The following is a 19,807-nucleotide window of genomic DNA, read 5'->3' on the forward strand; positions in this document are numbered from 1 at the left end:
GGATATCGGAACCTTTGGTTATACTTCTTTATCTAATGAAAGCAATGTAAACATAAATTTAAGGCTTTGAGAAACTAGACTTATGGCCATAATTCGGCACACTTTGTAAGGATCTGAGTACATTAATTTGTGGATTGACTGGTTTCAAAGCCATTGGCAATAAGCTCAATCCATTGATAAAGTTTAAGGGCCACAAATATCTGTATAAGTGATGATTAAAACACATGTTCCTTATTCCTGGAAGCAATAGGGATATTTGCATTTAACCATCTCTGCTTTGATTTATAGTTCGTGCAACATAAAAGCATAGTTAATAACAGTTTATGCTTTCTTTGTTAATAAAAGCGCTTTACAGCGAACAAATACAATACAATATTATTTTTAAATAAACATTGCATTCTTTATATTTGAACACTCTTTCGCGCATCATTGCTTGACTAAATTTGTAATAAACAATTGGTGTCCATTTAAGTAGATTAAAACAAATACGTATGTACAACACTATTGATTTTTATAATGTTTTGATAACTTTTTGTTTACAAAAAAACAATGTACATAAATGTTATCGTCATGGACATGAATTATGTTTTTATAGTTATTGACTATTTATTGGTATCCTTAGTTTGGGTTTATATTAAACAAATACTTCTGTTTTCATCAAGATGTTATCAAGATAGACCTGAATAATACCATGATGTCAACCCGCTAGAATGAATGAATTGCATGGGATCCCGTGTTGTTTTATCTCTGTTATCTCTGTGAAATTTATTACAAATGTGTTCATGAATATGATCTTCTAGTATCACTGCATTTAATGTCTTTCACATCTAATTGTGCAAATGGTTTATTAATCGATGATAATATGTGGGCAATTATCTTTAACTGACTGGACTTAACATTTTTAAGACAATTTATTTGCACAGGGCGGTCTCTAGAATACTAAATAAATTACAAGTATATGAATCGTAAGAGTATTGTTGTATGTATGTGTCTATCCATAATATGACTGTATTAATGATCATATTAACAAATATTGCTACCAGAAAGGGTCAATTGTGAGTAAGTTTATGCCATTTTAAATGTCTACGCATATCTACACTTTTCCTTTGCGCAGTACTGAGTATTTAATAAATTCATACGCTAACCCGAAAAAGTAGCTCTTGTTTAACTCGTGTCAAAAGTAAAAAGCATAAAGTTGGCATTTTTGTTCATTCATTTTACGTTAGAGTTTAATTTGACGATCGCAGCCAAGGTACGCCTGTTTTATGTCTGTCAATCGCCAAAATTGAACAGTAACATATGCATAAAAATTAAGTAAGTCACTAAAAGCAGGAATGTTAAAATATCCAAGTTGATAGTGCTAAACATATATCTCTTTGTGACGAATATGTGATAGCTATTCAAGGATATTTTGCATTTCAAAAAGCAGATTTTAGAGTTGTGCTCGCTAATATTTTCAATGTAAATTGTTTAATTTCTTTACACTTTCAACCTGCATTGGCTACATCTATCCTCGGTCAAGTTGGATACATTGAATAGTAATTATGAAATAAGAGATATTAGAGTAATGTTGAAATTCAAAACCTTATAATATTTGAATGTTTGTCTAGTCAGCTAGGCTGTATACATCACAACGTGGCAAGATTATAAAATTGATTAACAAATGGTCATAATGGCAAGAGTGTTTACAAATCGTGATATTGCAAGTAAAGTTTAATATCTAAATTAATGTCACACGAATGTTTTCACATCAAGTCTTAAAACCGTTTTATGGGTTTTATTACAATGGGGATATGCAGCAGTCACGTGACTTTATGCATTGGTGTCTATTCTAGGAACTTAATCAGTCATACACAGAAATATCACATTTGCAGTATCTGCAATACAAACACATAGAACTAAAGAGGAGGATGTGTGGCAACATTCCACTTGGAGTTATCTCCTCTTTACAGATGGCCTCTTGAACATTGCAACATTGCAATAATACTGGAAAAGAACGTTGCACTTTTGACAGATAACAAGGAGGTGAGGCCATTTTGCTAAAATGAGAAATGCGTTTCTGTGAATGTCCTATCGATATATGCGATATTTATGTAATGCTATAATACCATACACTGAGCCGAGTGTTCAGAACTTTGTTAATGATAATCGGTTTTAACGACATTGTTGTAAGCTTGAAACATGACATTTTCGATGATGTGCTGATATATTTAAATATAAACATGTTCAGCTGAAATAGTTGTGTCATAGCTTGTCAGAGATACAGCAGATCATATGTGTACCAATTACTCTTCCAGGGCAGTCACGAGTTGTAAGGTTAGAATAATGTTACATCGGCCCACATATAACAAAAGAAGTGCGCAGCACATGCACACATCTACACCGTAAACTTAAGTTATACATCTACTGACCATCCTCGGCATGTATTTATATCACTGGGTGCCGAACACGCTACGGACATACATAGGAAGAATTTTACTCAATGTGTTTTACAGTCGAGTGTCAGAAAAAAAATATGTGAATATTCACGCGAAACCAAACTAATCCTCCAGATCATTAAAAAATAATGCTTATATATATATATATATATATATATATATATATATATATATATATATATATACTCTTAACGTATAAAATTATTGACATGTTTAATGCAAATAATAATGAAATATAAATAAGTTTACAAACAAAAATAGTTTGATGTGCAATATAACATGTAACATAATAGCAATACATAACATACAACAAATTTATATAACCGCAATTTCTATGTGAGTAACAAAATCCCTAATTTCACCCGTCAAAATGGAACGCAGTGAGAGTCTCTGCTAAAATGGTATGCGAAAAAAAACATTTCATTTTCAGCTCTTTTAAGAAAGCTGACAAAACTAGAGTTTAACACAGGACATTGTTTTTCTCTCAGCCAAGCTGTGCCATTACAATTTACAAAAAGGTGTCTGGCCAATTCAGAGACATGAGCTTTACATATTTTGCACGTATATAGTTTGAAGTACTGTGCGATTAAAACATTCACAGCACTGATTGCATGTTATTTCATCTCTACCGCCAACGGTTTGAAGGTGCAAGAAATCTCGAAATATCTTCATCACTTTGTGTTCTACCTTTTCATGCATTGGTATTAAACTGTTTAAGGTTTAAATGAACGATTTTCTCCCAGCTTCATATACTAGGGAATGTCGAGGTTCGGATATAAACCAGTAAGTAGTTGAATATATCATACTGAATAAGCAAACGAACAACACTTGGTAAAATCCCCGTTGATGCTAAATACACACAGATTAAGTATGTAATTAAATATTTTTCGCATTTAGTGTTCAGTTCGGAAGGGTGCATAACATTGTTTGTATTAACGTTAGTTTGTGCCTATCTACCTCCTGCTCTAACGGGAAGCATCCTAGCAGTCTCAATGCCATATCAGTTTAGGTTCACGTTGGTAGATACTGAATACATTTAGCAGCTAATCTGATGTGTTTTAAAACTTCAGAATATCATGCCCTGATATGTCATGCCAGAGTTCAGCACCGTACAAGACTGTAGGTATACATACGTTTCTGACTTATTCGCTTATTGTTAGCGGGATAACGTCACCAGTGGTCTTTTCCATTGCGAGGATTGAAAATATAAACGCACGTCCTTTTATTACTCGCTCGTCTATTGCTTTGGTGCATTTAAGTGTACTTTCAAGTTTGATACACACGTACTGTGCTGTTCCTGTGCTGTTTATGTTCAATGCCGAACTTAATATTTTTTGCATTATTGTGTTTGTTAGAACTAAAAAAAATGCATTGCGTTTGTTTAAATTGAAGTCATATCCCAACGTATTAACATATTTTTCACAACATTCAATTGCTTTTCTACTGCTGTTTTAGTTCCACAAAGCAGTGTTAAGTCGTCTGCAAATGTAGGATAACCGCAATGAATACTGTTGTTAAGGGTAAGATCGTTGCCGGTAGTTTCTAGTTTGTTATAACTCCAAGTGGATACTACACCCCTTACCGGATACCTTGCTGTACATCTAAGGGGATCGAGGCTATCACATATACCAACACGTTTCAATGTAAGATTAAAAACGTTCCATTCTTCCCATTTTTTATTTGTATAATTATTGCAATGGGTTGTACATTTTCAAAAGCTCAGGCTGTGTCAAGTAGGGCAGCACAGACGTTGGACCCTAGTTCGAATCTCTCGTAGATCGATTCTTGTAGGTTGAATTCGAAGACAGCAGCGATTGAGCCGAAGTGTTTCTATTAGGCGTTTCGTTGTTTCTTTGGGAAGTGTACAATATGAAAAGAACGCCAGTGAGACAATCGTTTGTGTATCAGGTGCTCAAATAGTTTGTATATAACTTGTATTAATGTTATGTGCCTTTAACATAGCTATACGATTTACAATGATGATTAACTGTTATTATGTGTCTGATAGTTTTAAAGATGGAATTATATTTCCAATACACAAAGAAGGAAGACCTTAAACAAATTCCAGTAGTTATGTATCTGTAAAAAACTTTGCCACCATGTTTTAAATGTTCATAATTATGTGATACCCTCATAACCTGGTGCTTCTCGTAGTTTCAGAACCCGAACGGTCTAATTTTACATCTGATAATTGTTCTGCTTTCATTCGACCAGGGTCACGGCTCCGATCTCCATATGCTATGAACTCGCCAACACTACCCCATAAGGAACCAAAAAAATAATTGTTACAATGTGGTTTCCTCTTTGGAAAAAATGAATTCTAAAGTTCCTTCCGAACTCACGCGCTATATTGTAAGGTTTGCGTTCAGTTCTTGTTTCCGATTGTATTTCATTGCTTGGATATCAGCGACTGCCTTTATGCTTGCGAGTTAGTTTCAAGAACAGTTTCATGTCACAGTTGGCAGCCGAGTTTAATTCTTCAAAATGTTTTTCGTTGATAAACGCTCGTTTTGCTGTTTGGTACTGCTTGAAGGAAACATTACCATTACCTCTTGGTTTGCCCTGCGATATTCACTTCTAGATGCAGATATGCTGTTCCTTATGCGCTTGTTTGACTTCTTCGTTCCAATATGGTTTAATATTCTTATTGTATTAACTCTAGCAAAAAAAAATCTCATCAGCGCTTATAATGCTGTTCGCTAAATGGTCATATAATTTATCTATGATGCGTTTATCATGACATATGCTATTAAGATCTATTGCAAAATGGAGAATTTTTAGTTTCCCCCTATATATGTCACACTGGTATCTGAGCATTTCTTCCATGCGATAAATGGCTTTTCGAGTTATGCATTTACAAACAATGGTATACTACAATGAGAAACAATAGGCAAGTGATCAGATACATCATCATCTATATATAACAATATATAAAGTTCTAAATTTGTTTGCGATTTGCTTACAATGACATAGTCAAGAGTGTTTTGTGGGTTTAAAGGTATACGGTTATCCAGTGGTTTTTCGGTTTGTTAAGCGGTTTTTTACTAACAACGTCAAGGAAACAATGCGTCATTTTGTCACAACTATTTCCCTGCACGTTTATAACACTAAAAATCATTATGAACCCTTAAGACAATATATGTCATATAAGCTTTGAAGTTCATCGACACACTCTTTTTAAGCGTCATAATCATAATTCGCCGACGGTTAGTATTCACTAAATATGAAAGTACTTGCAAGTGTATTATTTACATTTGACAATTGACCAGTTATGCGGGTGAAATATATTATATTAAGCAATGTATTTAATAATAATGATATTTTTTTAGGAATGCAACGTGTTTCTAAATCCATCACAGGTCGGCTACAGTTTATATTCGCGTCTCCAAGCAATGTCAATGTCGAATGATTCAAGTAAATGGCTAAGGGATCTCGCTGTAGACATAGCGCCACGGACGTTCCAGGTGAGAATATTACTATGTGGTGATGCCGGTGTATCCATTACTAAGTTTGTAACGCATAGTGACGCTATGCCTTTATAATCAATTTTCTTTATTTTTATATATATTGTATTGTCTCCATTGAATACGATCTGCCACGCCGTCTGCGAATATCATTTCCGGCAATATATTTTACGTGGCAAAAAGCGTCTATATTCAATCATTTCGTAATCTATTTAGTTAGTTTTGCAGCTAAGTCCCCGCGATGGGGGTCCATCAGTCTTGCTGAATCGGGTGTAATTCCGTTGTCATTTAAGAAATTTAGGATACCGGCTTTGTTTGAGCTCCTTGATATCCCGCAAACGTTATAGCGTTGTGTACGTCGCGGACGTGCGCTTTCGAATACCGCTTCTTCGGGTTCTTTGCCATACCGTCCTTTTGTGTTCGAGCCTGCAACTGTTGGTTCACTTCTGAAGATTTTACCAACGCAGGCGTTTTCCAATGGTCGTTGTTTGCCAGTGATGTTACCTACAGGTATATTTGGAACCTGAAATGTATTTCTGATGTGTCGAATATCATAATAATCATGTTGTTTATGAAGAGTTCCATTATAAAAGCCTCTATATACAAAAACAAGTTTTCTTATTTTGTATATGTTTTTGTGTCTATAGGTGTCTAATAAATGCCATTTAGCATCGATCATAATATTTCTGTTCCGATAGAAATCATTTTTAGTCAATTAACTGGTAAAACTGGTATTACATGTTTACAACACTACATACATATGTCGGTCAGTCTGTATACTGCTTGGTTATCGTTTAAAGGTTTATCCTCCAGGTTCTACCCAGTATATTATTGTAATTTTTTTTGTCATAAAACACGACTATCTTCATGGATTTGGTATATTTTTTGCATTTGACATTTAGATAATGGTAATTGTTTATATTGACACTTTTCGCTATCAGACATATTATAAATTAGAAACGTTCTCGAGAAGTCTTCTGCCTAATGTCAGGCAAACACAATTGATTTCTTTATTAAGTTATTGCAAACTTATTATTATCACAGGTCAAAACAGGTAAAAGAGCTTTAATAATTCCTAAGAATTACAAGATGATGAAGTACTACATTCCATAGCACACTATCTCATATGACGGTGATATATCCAATAACGTTAAGGGGCTAAAACCCGAGAACCTCTATGTGTAACATGGAATTACGTTATCAGAATCAGTATTGTAATATTTAATCTTGGCATAAAGGACAAAATTTGACCAATTGATGTTAATTAAAACATAAAAAAATCAATAAGACTATGGGATGAACGGTTGTTTGATACATGTATTCAACATTTTAACAAAGGTTTACTTTGATTATTTGAAACAATACAACTAAAGGGATCGTCCAATCGATCCCAATTCACAGACAGGTTTTCTGCATAATGCATTCCCTTTTTAAGCATATTTTACTAAAAAATAGAACCAACACAACAACAAAAAAAGTTAATTTCTTTTATTTTATAGCATTATTCCATCCAAAAGAGTCAAATATAAGAAAATGTTCAGTCGACCGAACAAATGAAAAACTAGAAATGTGTCTATAGGACACGGATGCCCCCACTTCGATTTTTTGTCACAGAAAATAAGCCATAATGATTATTCAGGATAATCTGCACATATAGGATAAGTTGAGTTGAGTTGGGTTTTACGGCATCACAAGACTGTATAGGTTATATGGCGCCATTCAGGCAGGAAAAAACTTGTTGGATCCACATTGGACACATACTTTTCAAGAATTAGATTGGAAACATATATTTTTGAAGTATTTTTGGCAAAAAAGGGCCGTAACTCCTAAATGACTAAAGCGATTTCCATGACTATCGAACTTGATCAAGATATTATGGTCACAAACATGTGTTTTAAGTTTGGTGAGGATTGGACGAACAGTTTTCAAGAATTAGATTGGAAACATATATTTTTGAAGTATTTTTGGCAAAAAAGGGCCGTAACTCCTAAATGACTAAAGCGATTTTCATGAATATCGAACTTGATCAAGATATTATGGTCACAAACATGTGTTTAAAGTTTGGTGAGGATTGGACAAACGGTTTTCAAGAATTAGATCGGAAACAATCTTCGGGACGTACGTACGTACAGACAGACAGACAGACGTACGTACGGACAAGGGCAACCCTATATGCCGCCACTTTGTGGGGGCATAAAAATAACAAGACAGAATTTAAACTATTCAAAACTATCAATTCACAAAATGTTCATTAATGATAACAAATTGAAAATAGTCAAATTAAAATCGAAACTTAAAATTGATGTGGTCAAAAAGTTCTTAAATTGAGAGTAAAATTTTTGATGTATCTAACAATTTGAAAATGGTTAAACTGAAATCGAAACTTGAAATTGATATAAAATGTTCGGTCGACCGAACAAAGTTTAGTGGTCTAAATGTATTTTTCAAATGTTTGATTGTCCAACCAAATTTCAAATCAAGAAGTTATAAACTTTAAGTATACAATATTCCAAAGAGAAAATGTTCAGACGTCCGAACAATTGAATGTGCTAAAATGCTTTACCATAAAAGCTAAAAACTTGACAAATAATGTCCAAAGAGAAAATGTTCGGTCGTCCAAACAATTGGATTTGCTAAAATGCTTTACCATAAAAGCTAAAAACTTGACAAATAATGTCCAAAGAGAAAATGTTCAGACGTCCGAACAATTGGATGTGCTAAAATGCTTTATCATAAAAGCTAAAAACTTCACAAATAATGTCCAAGAGAAAATGTTAGGTCGTCTGAACAATTGGATGTGGTCAAAATGCTTGAAAATTGCAAATAAGGATTTCGATGTAATTCACAATTTGAAAATGGTCAAACTAAAATCAAAACTTGAAATTGATACAAAATGTTCGGTCGTCCGAACAAAGCTAAGTGGTCAAATGTAAAACCATTGAAAAACAATATTCTAATTTTCAAAATGTTTGACTGACCTACCAAATTTCAAGCATAAAAATTATAAAGTTAACAATTTTTATAAGAGAAAATGTTCGGTCGTCCGAACAATTGGATGTGGCAAAATGCTTAACAATAAAAGCTAAAAACTAGACAAAAACTGTCCCAAGAGAAAATGTTCGGTCGTCCGAACAATTGGATGTGGTCAAAATGCTTAAAAATTCAGAATAAGAATTTTGATGTAATTAACAATTTGAAATTCAAAATGGTCAAACTAAAATTAAAACTTGAAAATGAAACAAAATGTTGGTCGACCGAACAAAGTTTAGTGGTCAAAATGTAAAGCTAATGAAAATCCATAATTATTTAATTTCAGTAGGTCTAACAAATTTGAAATCATTAAATTCAAAAGAAGACAAACAATGTCCAGACAGAAAATGTCCATAAACTATGGTCAAAATTTATACAAAAAATCAAAATTTGAAAATATAATGTTAGTATTACTTTCAATGTATCTTTGGCCTAAAAAAAAATTGTGTGGTTAGGGTTACATCCTTTTCAAAAATAGGTAGGGTAGGTAAGCTTTTTATATTTATTTTTTTATTAGGCTTTATATAAGAATGTCATTTTCATCATTGGAGAAAAGTGTTAAAGTTATCTCCTGTATATTAAGCATTTAAAGTTTTAAACTCTATATTTAAAAATCAGAATTATTTTTTTTTAAGTTTTTCATTATTTTTTTTCAAACTGACTATAAAAACGGTAGGGTCTGCACCTATTCCGTAGGTAGGGTCGGGTAACCCGAACCAAATATTTTTTTTTAGGCCTTATTTCACTCACTTTAACAGTCTTATAAATTCTATGAGTACAATCCTTTTTTAAATCTGGCTGGGTCATTATTTCACCTAAGTACAATAATATATATATGAAGAAATGGAGCATGATCTTTGGAATCATTAATTAAATACTCCTATTGGTTTTCATCAGAACTATGCCATGCTAAAAAATAATAGTATAAAAATGAATTAATCATTCCATCTAGATATATAACTTGAAGCACAAAATAATTCTCATCAGAACTGAGTTAATGATAAAAATTACCTGAACCTATCAACATTTATAAGTTTCACATTTCACAAAACATATTATGTTTGGAATCATCAATTAAATTCATCCAATAGTTCTCATCAGAAAATTGTAATGATAAATATAAAGTTAAAAAGATAAATTAATAATTCCATAGATACTACAGAGTCTGTTGCTCAAAATGAGCATATAACTTGAAGCACAAAATAATTCTCATCAGAACTGTGTTAATGATGAAAAATACCTAACATATCAACATTAAACAGTTTCACATTACACAAACATAGCATCAAGATTTCTTGTCTCTAACATAAATAGTTTAGGGATGCACAGAGAGACAAGGGCTTTCATAGAACTGATTGGCATCAGCAGCCTTCCAATGTGCATCAGTAGAAGATTTCGTATTAAAAAAGCAATGAATTCAAGCATTTCGATAACCAAAGACTTGAGTAGAAAAACAAAAATCATCAATAGACATAGCAGCCGCGACATAAATAACATGGAAAAACACATTTCATAAAATATTTTGAGCCAAGTGTGTTTTTTCTCCTCATCTGTCAATAGAATGGTAACAAATGTAGTTATTGATCTTGTTTTTGTTGGTAATTTCCTTTTTTGGGGGTTGACAACTGGAAGACTTGGTTGGCCTTGAGTCGGTTTTCGTTTTTGTATCACTTTTACATTCAGTTGTCTTTTTTCTTTTTCCATCAGAGATGCTATTTGTTCTGGCACAACTATTGGGGAAGTTTCTTGTAAATCACTCTGACGGGGGAGATTTGGAAGAATCCATTTTGGAGATGATTTGTATTTTTTCTGTTTTATGGTTTCATAAAAATTTTGCCAGTCAGCTATACTTGAGTCCTGAGAAAACATAAATTGATTGGAAGACACTAGTTTTTCATGATTTTCTATATTAATTTTATCAAACGAAGGAATTACTTCTGAAGGTTTCCAATTGGGTAAGGTATTTAAAAGATTTTGAGGAAATATTTTCCAAACATCATTATGATTGCCTTTGTAGTATCCTTTAACTGTGTCTTCAATGCGCTTGATCTTAAAATGAAGTGGATTGGTAATTTGCACAATTTTATTCAGATAAGGAGTGATCCATCCTCTAACATCAAAAAGAGATCTTATTTCCTCAGGTTTTTCAAGTACTTTCAAAAGACTTCCTACAGATTCAACATTTTTAGTCCGCAGTGAATCAGCAATTGAAGCAAATTTACTGTCGATGTCTTCATGTGTGTGTCCCACAGGTAGGAATGACAAATGCACCTGAAAAAAAGAAGCCTATTAAAATCGCTTTATTATAAATGTTTTTAAATATAAACATTTCATCCAAGAAAATATTTTCTTTGAAAAAGTGACCTATATAATTTGGAAAGATCTTTAAAAAATTCTTAAGGTTGACAGCAGATATTTTTTAATATTTCAAACTCAGAACATCTTTAATGATCTTGCACTTTGACTGTTGACCAATCAAGTCAAAGAAAATTCATTTTATCATGCAGAAAAATGTCATTTACAAGTTTTTATAGCATTGGCTATAATATTTACTGTATAAAAACAACATTCAATTTCAGTTTAACAAGCAAATTTGTTGAATTGATATCCCCCGCCTGATTGAGCTAAGTCAAGGAATGGAAATCAATAATTATTGTTGATGGAATATATATATATATATATATATATATATATATATGAGTTTGAGTTTGATTGCAACTGTTTGAAATAAAAAAAACATTGTACATAATGTAACATTTAGAATTGACCAAGAAACCTAGTTTATGACTCCATGTTACCCAGTTCCAAACTAATCTAAGATTTCATCAAGGCAAACGTTCTGATCAAGTTTTATGAAGATTGGTCCAGATATATTGCAAACAATATAGTCTCTAGGGTGTCCACAAGGTTTTTTTTAAGATTTGACCCAGTGACCTCTTTTTTGACCCCACATGACCTACTAGTTTCAAACTATTCCAAGAGTTCATTGAGGCATTCTGATTAAGTTTCGTGGACATCAGAGCAGATGTATTGCCTCTAGAGTGTTCCCAAGATTTCTGTAAGATATGACCTAGTGACCTAGTTTTTGACCCATATAACACACTTTTAAAACGCAGTCGAAATTTAACCCAAAAGAACATTCTGACTGTGTTTGAACTTAATCAGACCAATCACCACCATAAAATAGATCGTATGTGACCCAGTTTCAAATAAGTCCAAGATTTCATTAAGGAAAATATTCTGATTAAGTTAAGTTTTTGACCCCATGTGACCCAATTGTTTAAGTGATCCATATTTCATCAAGGGGTACATCATGACCAATTTCGAACATAACTTGACCAATCATTACCATGATATGGTTCCGGGCAAGATTTTTGAAAGATTTGACCTAGTGACTAATTTTCGATCATATGTGACCCAGTTTTATTTACTACCAAGACTTCATCAAGGAAAACATTCTGATAAAGTTTCATGAATATCTGACCATGTATAATGCCTCTAGTATGTTCCTCTAGTATGCCTCTAGTATATGTTCCAAAGATTTTTTGACCCCATGTGACCCACTTTTAAAATAGGTTGAGATATGATCAAGGGGAACATTCTGACCAAGTTTGAACATTTTCTGATCAATGCCTACCAAGATATGGTACTGGACGGACGGAATGACGGACGGACGGACAATGCCAAAACAATACCCCCCTCCCGAAATCTTCAATTCGGCGGGGGATAATAAAGCTAATGATTCTAAAAATGACGTTCAGAACCCTACTTGCCAAGGTCAACGACAATTCAACTGTTAGGATTATAGATGAAATTCTATTGGCCAAGGGTCAACTGACTACTTAACTTAAGTTTTATGGTCATGAAATGTTATTGGCTAGAGTCTGATACTACTTAACTTTTATGGTTCTAGGTGAAATACTATTTAGTTATTGTGCATCAAATATTTACAACACTTTTGCCTCTTCTTTCACTTAAACATACAAAATTGTCTTGGTCATATGACAATCCATTTAAAAGTTATCATGTTGACAAATATCTCATAAAACATATTTTTTTAACTTAAAAATGAAAATCAGCAATTTGATATTTTGTCAGCAGTCTTTAATAAATGGATTCCATGTTTTTTTGCATAAATTTGCATGTTCCAAGAAAAAACACCAAGAGATGTAATTCAAACGTTAGTCCCCCTGAGCGCCATTTTGAAAGAACATTTATTAACCCTGCTCAGATGAAGTATTATATTTGCTGATAAAAAATGTATCCTCTTAGCAGCAACGAATAAGTAAATATGACATAAACTTTAATGATAAATATGAGTTATGACCTTGAACTTTGACTCTAGGACTTCAAAATTCATAGTGGTTATCAACTAGTCACCCGAAACCTAAATGTCAAGTAAGAGGGCCATGGTTGCAGGCATTGTGGAGTTATTACCGAGACAAACTATTTGCCTTCGAGGTCACTTTTACCTTGACCTTTGATCTGATGACCCTTAAAATCAGAAAAGGGTCATCTACTAGTCAGACCCAACCATCCAGTCAAGTTTGAGGGCCATGGGTGCAGGCATCATAGGGTTATCACTTTTGTGAGAGCAGCTTTAACCTTTGGCATACTACTGAAATTTCATGGTCATATGTCAAAAAGTTTGAGGCCAAACACATGATTTAAGAGCTAAAAGCCCCCTCACAATTGTTTTTTCAAAAAAATGATGGTTGGTTTCAAGCATTACTTAAAAGACAGCATTACTTAAAAGACAGCTATTACCTCATTGAAAATTCTTTCTTTCACAAGGAGCTCGCAGAACCCAAGGACATACTGGTTTTTATTTTCCCTCACACAGTTGTCTGCTTGAAGATAAATGGTGGGTGGCAATCTATTGCTCTGGAAATAAGTTTGGATAACATACACTATACTAAAAGATTTTCAAAGCTCTCAAATAGTCATGTAGTGTAATGCTACCCTGCCCACTATTGATGAATTTAAATGAATCAACATGGCTTGAAGGAACTTAATAATGGGTAGTTTTTTCTGTTGGTTGCAATGGCAACCAGATTTTCATGTGTCCTTTTATTTAAAGGAATTAGCAAGAGTACCATCCAAGATACATTCCTGTTATATTTGGTTGCAGGTTTAGAAAGTTGTTTGAAGGATAATATGGTAGGACAGTCACAAAAGCTCACCATTCCTTCAAACAGCACTTTTGTACTTGGGTGAGTAAAATGTAAAATGCAATTGATTTTCACAGAATCCCGATCCAATGTTCAATGACAATAAGGTGAAAAGTCAGCTAGAACTGCACTTACATTTGTTGTTACTGTTTTTTCTAAGATCCTGAGAATGACATCGATAGTCAGGTTTGGATCATGTGGAAATTGGTTAATGTCCAAAAAACTGTACATTCCACTGTGGCCATGGCAGATCACACCAGTAATATGGGTTTTCAACAGGTCAGCTGCACTCAGGCTCTGGAAAATAAATTCATGCAAGTTTATCCATTAAAAATAATCTACTCAAACATTGTGTCTCTAAAGGTTATACAGGCAGAAACATTTTAAAAAAATCTTTGGAGAGCAAAAGTTGCATGTCCATGTTGCGAAAACTAGTCCGTATGGATGCCGTGGCTGAAACATTCAGGATTGCCAGAATTACAAATAAATCATCAGGATTTTGATTTAAAAAAATTGGGGTCAATGTTTAATTTGACAATGTTAACAGACTTTCGGGAAATCATTCAGAGCTTGTTGGCCTTCTCCCATAGAAAACAACAGCACAGCTTCAAATAGATTTTTTACTTAAAAGTGTATGATACACCCTTGGGTCATTAATAAAAGTACTATGGTGATTTCTAAAGTGTACTGGTACATTCGATTACAAATATGAATGACCAATTTAATTAAATAAACTTTTTAAGCACATATATAGGATCTTACACAAAATTGAAAAGTTGCTCAGCAAATTACAAGTCCTACTAACCGTCAAAATGTTGGAAAAACACTTAAACAACACGACTAGCTAAAAAAATCCCAAATGCTCGGAAGAACTTTACGCCCTATTTATTTTTTTAATCCTAGAAGTACGAACAGCCGTTTGATTTGACATTGTAATGGGCAATTTTTAAAGTGTGTTTACGCCCCTTACTAACACAACGAGCAGCATATATTGACAGGAATTCAACCCCACCACCCCCACTTCTACACCAACATCCCAACCCCTTATAGCATAGGTTGATAGACACCCCCCCCCCTACAACAACTAAAGCACTGTCACACCCCCATCCCCCCAACCCTACTACTGCCAACACAACTTAACAGGGCCGCCAAATTCTTGCATCTATAACAGAATGTTTTGTTTTTCTGTCAACTGTTGAGCTTCAGAGATCTAGATCCGGCTACAGAAATCCAAGTATGTTGCCCAAATGGCTTCAAGGGTTAAAAGGCATACTGATGTTCACTAATAATTAATGATGCCTTCAACAACATTGGTATACAGTCAGCTTGAATGCATTCATTTCAAATTCTCTTAATATTATTAAGTTCCTCCTAAAAAGATTAACAAATAATGGTCTAAGGACCCAATAGTTTAAAAAATAAAGATGAATCCCTAAGAAAGACAGACATACAGGGATATAAATTTATATGATAAGTTGCAATCAGGCACAAGAGTGTTTTACAGAGTCCTTAAATGTGTTTTGATAAGATGTTTAAAATTTATTTAACAAAGAAATATATCAAGGATCATTCTAATCAGACTGATTAGATACCAACCTTTGGCAACCGGCCTGTGAAATGTGGCAAATTGGTCTTGGCTGAAAAACAAAACACGGAAACATTAGCATTGATTTCTTGATAAATATAAAAGACTGGCACAAAGCACAAAATGTTATATTTGCAACATATTTAAATATGTTCAAATTAAAAAAAGGACTTGATGATGATAAGGTGTCATCTACTGGTCAGGCCAAGTCTCCATGTCAAGTTTAATGATCATGTGTCCAGCCATTATTGAGATATCACTGGGGGAAGCTTTGTTAATTTTTTCGCATTTAAGGTCAATGTTACTTTTTAAACTACTACTTCATACATATTAAAACTCATAGACTAACTATAAAAACAGTATGGTCAGCTCCTATATTTTAGGATTGGGTCACCTGAACCAAATTCATTTTTTAGGCCAAAGCACAAAAAAGATTATATTTTAAATTGCAATTTTCTACAAGTATACAGTATCAAAGTACCTACATAATTAAGTGTAAAATTTATGTGAAGAACTTACATTGATCCATTCCGTCAATGATTATGGACATGTACTTGGTTTGCTCTTTCCTGCTTGCTTCTCTTTTTTTTGTAGTAGTAGGACCGTTCTAACCTAAAATCATAATCATTTTATGTATTCTTTCTAAGCTACAGACCCATTTTTGTTAATAATATACTCTCGTGCTACAGTAATACAGCTGGTTATCCAACTTGTCCATGATATTAACAAACACATTCTGACCAAACATGGTGATGATTTGACTAATACTGCACTGGTAAAATGTTTTTTTTGGCTTGCTCAAATTCTGAATTTTATATAGCAGGCTTGTTCAAAGCTGCCTAGCCTAAGTATGAGAATTTGTGCTTGTTCATCCAAAAGTTTAATTTCGATGACTGATTCTTTAAACATTTTTGAGCACACTAGACCAATACAGAGAATAAATCTTGGGAGTGATGTCAGGGTTAGACCATAACATTTTTCACAAACAGGGGGTACATGTATTCTGCAAGGGTTGAAGTGAGGTTTTGGAGCTTGGTATGCAAGATGGTGGCGAAACCATGATGAGGAGTTTTAAATACAAAATCTGCTGCCAATTAAAAATTATGACTTTCAGACTCATATAGAGAATGGAATGAATATATATTAATACTTTTAATTTATTCCAATTTTCAAATAGTCATACTTATTTGCAATTGAACAAAAATACAAATGAATCCATTTTGTAAAATTTCATCAACATGTTCGTTTCAGCATTCATCAAAAAGAAAATATACCATCATTATAATAAATAAATACTTGGTCATTTCACCCAGTTGTCTACTTTCAGTTTCACTTCTCAGTTCTGTCATTTTCCAATATTTGCAATGAAGGTCAATGTCATGTATGTCGGTGAAGCATGACAAAGAACAGCATTGTCTATTAGTTATTTTAATCCCCATCTGCACCGAATAATTTATTGTCAACATTAAATTATTAATCCTTTCGTTGATAATTATACATGTTTATAACCCAATGTTTTAACTCTTAATTTGTTACATGCTATCTGATTGGATTAAAAATATAGTTCAACCAATGAAAATCCCCCTTTCACCATGACGCAGTAATAATCATTGTATGTCTCTGTGAATAGAAGCTTGGATGTAGGGGATGTAACTGTTTTGTTTATATTTCATCGTCTTTTTTTCTTATTTTCTTTTGAAGTTTTTGAACTTCAGATTATGATTTTTTATTCGGAAAATGGGAAAAAAAGATACTTTTTGCCATTGGGAATATGACCGAATACCGGCTATAAATTTTGCCAAATAAAAACCTGAGCGTAATCAAGATTTTATGCTCAATTAACTAATGTGATATATTTACTTTTTCTAGTAGTCCGACTGACTACAGACTACCAAAAAACTGGTAGTCTCGAACTACCGGCTCCAGTTAGTATCAAACCCTGGACTATATCAATATATGTCTAGTTATCACATTTGTCCAAGTTATTGTGCTGATACACATTTTGATCAATTTTGGGAATCATTGGATAAAGGATTCCATATAATGAACGCTGCTACCCATATACCCAATTATGAGTTTTTTTTAAAAACACATCAAAAATAAGGTCTTACATTTGTCTTTCATGATGTTCAAGCTTTAGTTTGCGGAAGTGGGCTCTTGTATCGGGGTTCAGGGTTTTGGTCATCTGTCTTTCGAGTGATGTACAGATTGTACATTTGGAGAAGCTGTTAAACTGAAAAATAAATAAACAAGTATAGTAGAAAATGCTTCAATCAACAACCACAACATTAAAATTTACATCTAAAAGTCTATAATTGACGCCCTAGACTTTGCGGAGAAAAACAAAAGGCACAATTACATCTAGTGATGGGAATCGGTTCCAGCTTTACTATCGATGATCGGTTCCACTCAAGTAACAGATTATAGATAGTACAATCGGTTGGACCATTTCTGACTATACCTTAAATTTTTAATGTAGTAGTATTTTGTACAATAAGTTAATAACTCATAATCATTTTAAACTAAGCTTATGTTATGCATGTAAATGTACCATGTTAGTTTGAAGTAGTTGTTTTTTTCTTTTATTACTATCAGTCATTAAAATTAGACTTTTGGATAAACAAGCCCGAATTCTTTTTCTATTGCTTGGCATCTAATTTTTTAACAAGCCCTGCTATATAAAAATCAGAATTTGAGCAAGACTGGATGACAATTTACCAATGCAGGGCTTGCGGGCTTGTGCTAATTTCGACCACTGTACTATGAGCCAAATAAATACTGTAATAATCAAACTGCTTCACTCGACAGTCTGAGTTTTATGTTTCATCAAAGTCTTAGTCTCGGAATGTAAATATTGATATTTCGTCGAGATTTGGCGCTTGGTCAGCCATATTATTTGACGATAAGAAATGAACAACTCCAAATGTATAAATGAAGCAAAAGAAAATAGGCGGTAATGAACGGAAAGTGAAGGACGAATCTCTAACGCAGTGATGTCCCCTGGCGAGTCCCACACAACTCTGGTTGAACCGATGATCGGTTATGACCATTTACAATCGACTGTCGCAGACTTCTGGGGCAACCAATCTGGGACTTATAATTGCTCAAATGAACTTAAAATAGTTGAACCCATGTATACAGTATCGCTGTCAGAACTGTTTTACCCACATACCTTTTTAATCTTGAGATGAGGAAAGTAACGCTGCCATACAGAGAAGAACGTTGATCTTGACACAGAATATGATGACTCCTGCATAAATCGATTGAAAATGTCAACTTTTTTAGTCCCATATGGCAAATAGCAGTCTAGACTGTCAGGCATTCGATCTGTATGAAATGATGCATAATCCTCAAGCCATGTTATTAAAATCAGTTTTGAAGAGGAGCTGCACCTTTGTTTTGATGTTCCAGGAGCTTCTTTCCCTTCATCCACCATATTTCCTGCCCTACTTAGTGTATTCTTATTAATCCTGAAGACTTTAAAAAACGTTTTAGAACACACCTTTTGTCCATCACTTATAACAAAAAACGTAAATTTTCCTTCCCGTTTGGAACTCCGAATGTAATTCTTCAACACATACATCCTTACATTCTTTGCCTGGCTCCAAAACCCTTTCCTCATATCCCTGACCATGGCAAAGTCAAAAGCTGACATACAGTTTTGTCCACACTTGCACTGGTATCGTAGAACACTTTTTATGTCCAGAAGGCTTTGAGAGCGTCCAAGCATTTTCTTGCTACATCTTGCTTCTCCTGAAAAGTTGGAAAAAAATACTGGCATACTTGCAGTGTTTTTTTTAATACAACCTACATTTACAGCAAATGATATTGCAGATAGGCAATCATTCAGTAAATCTCAACTTAATCATTCAGGATTTCAACTTTCACAGGTGTTAAAAGGTTGGCCAATAATCTGATACACAATTGATTCCTGCATTAGAGTTATGCGCTGTCAAACTTGTGTCAGCCTAGGTTGCATTCTAAGGATGATGTGAATTAAAATCTTAAAAATTAAAAAGGCCTTAATTGTTTGCTACGCTTACTCTGCAAAAATAAAATCATTAAGATTTTAATTCATGCAATTCAACTATTACATTAGGCTTAAAAAAATATCCCGGT

General features: G+C 33.6%; 1 pseudogene; it reads right to left on the reverse strand.

The window, feature by feature from the left end:
- Positions 1 to 7,381: 7,381 nt before the first annotated feature.
- Positions 7,382 to 18,377, reverse strand: LOC128222897 (uncharacterized; annotated as a pseudogene).
- Between the last annotated feature and the right edge of the window lie 1,430 nt (positions 18,378 to 19,807).

This window comes from Mya arenaria, chromosome 17, assembly GCF_026914265.1.
Source record: "Mya arenaria isolate MELC-2E11 chromosome 17, ASM2691426v1".
Taxonomy (NCBI): domain Eukaryota; kingdom Metazoa; phylum Mollusca; class Bivalvia; order Myida; family Myidae; genus Mya; species Mya arenaria.